We start from the raw sequence: 1,978 nt of genomic DNA on the forward strand, positions 1-1,978 counted from the left end.
TGACAGATTGTATTTTTCTGCATGTAAGTGCTTTGCTTATGAATAAACTAATTCTTGAAATATGTATGATGTTGCATTCCACTCTGCTCTTTGTACTTGGAAAATATCTATAGCTGCAGAGTGGAGTGTGTCCTGGAGAACTTTTTATATGCACCGGCTATTTATAGTGGCAAAGTTCAGGTCATGGTCTTTAGCTCATGACCTTTTATTCCCCAGTAGTTACTTTCTGGTTATTTAAACAGAATGGAGACATTAAAAATAACCTTTTTCTTACCTGCTAATATACCTGAAGTACTGAAGTCACCTGACAGTTTATAATTGTCTCCTTCATGGTAACTGGGGCTCCAATTTAATGTGATCTTGGGACCACTGATTATCATGGAAGTTAGAGTACAAAACACCAACATAAGGGTTTTAGTTACATTCTTTGTGCAGCCACGGCTTCTGATATTGAAAAGAAATTTTCTTGGACTTTTTCTCCCACTAGATTCCATACTCTAAGCCTAAGGTATGTTTATCACACAGTCACACAGGAAATTAAAAACCACAACCATAGACTAGATTGTTGTATCTCACCGAGAAACTTCCCAATAAAAGGCTGAAACAAGTGGCTCATTGACTCCATTGAGACAATTAAGTGAGTGAGGTTCCTGCCAGCTCAAACCTGCCTGTGAACTCTGTCTCCATGATTTCCTTTGGTAGGTTAGGTGTTGAAAATTGTTCATACCAAGGTTAACACATGGAAATAATTCCTGAAGAAGAGAATTCAAGGGAGCAGGAGATTAATATGCACTCTGATTTTTTATTCAGGCCATTGGTGTCTTGGAAATCAATGTGGAAATTATGCAAGAAGAAATTAATCCCCAGCAGGTACTTTGTGAAAAGGTTGCGCCACATCAAATGGCATAGGTAATAGATACTGCATAAATTTAAGATGCAATTGAGGGTTGAATCTCACTGGGAAATGGAAATGCCTAGATGACAAAATGATAAGTGACTATATTAAGCCTTTTAAATACTTCATTTTTACCAAGTGCAGTAAGCCAGATGTTCCTGTCTCCTCCACTGCTATTGGTGGCCATTATTTTCTGATAATGATTTCACAGGGAAAATTAGTGTATTTCCAAGTAAGTATCCATTCTGATAAATAAAAGCATGATAAGCAGCAAATCCAAATGGAAAAAGTAATCAATTAATTAGCAAAACCATCTCTATCCCTGCTAATAATTAGAACCTTCAGTCAAAGTTGTAGTTACCTTGCATATATTACTTACTGAAGAAATTTGATAAAGCACTATAGTTCCTATTCTAAAATTAATGTATAAATGTGTATCATAGGGAAACATAAATATAGTCTTAAATATAGGTCTATGAGCTGAACTGTGTCCCCCAAAATTCATATGTTGAAATCCTACCCCCAGTTATGTCAGAATATGACTGTATTTGAAGATATGATTTTTAAAGAGGTAAAATGAGGTCATCAGGGTGGACCCTAATCCAATATGACTGGTTTCTTCATAAGAAGATGAGATTAGGATATAGACATACACAGAGGGAAGATGATGTGAAGACACAGGGAGAAGACGGCCATCTGCAAGCCAAGGAGAGAGATGACAGAAGAAACAACCCTGTCAAGACCTTGATCCTGAACTTCCAGCCTTCAGAACTGTGTGGAAATAAATTTCTATCGTTTATGCCAGACAATTTGTGGTACTTACTATGGTAGCCCTACTGAACTAATACAAGGTCTCACATGGCTGCTTTGAGAAAGAATGGGAGAGTCTAGGAAACTGATCTTTATCATTTCTGGGGAGTTATACCTGGAGTTATATGCTGGAAAAGCGTGGAGCGGTAATAAATAAGCATGGAGGGGTAATAAGTATTAAGGAAGAAGATCTTATCTGTTGAATAAAGTCAAACATGTACTTCTGAACTTAAAATTACTTTGAAAAGTAATTTTTTAAACGATTTAAAATTA

The sequence above is a fragment of the Rhinolophus sinicus genome, chromosome 1, assembly GCF_057876585.1.
Source record: "Rhinolophus sinicus isolate RSI-liver-muscle chromosome 1, RSI-T2T, whole genome shotgun sequence".
In the NCBI taxonomy this organism is placed as follows: Eukaryota; Metazoa; Chordata; class Mammalia; order Chiroptera; family Rhinolophidae; genus Rhinolophus; species Rhinolophus sinicus.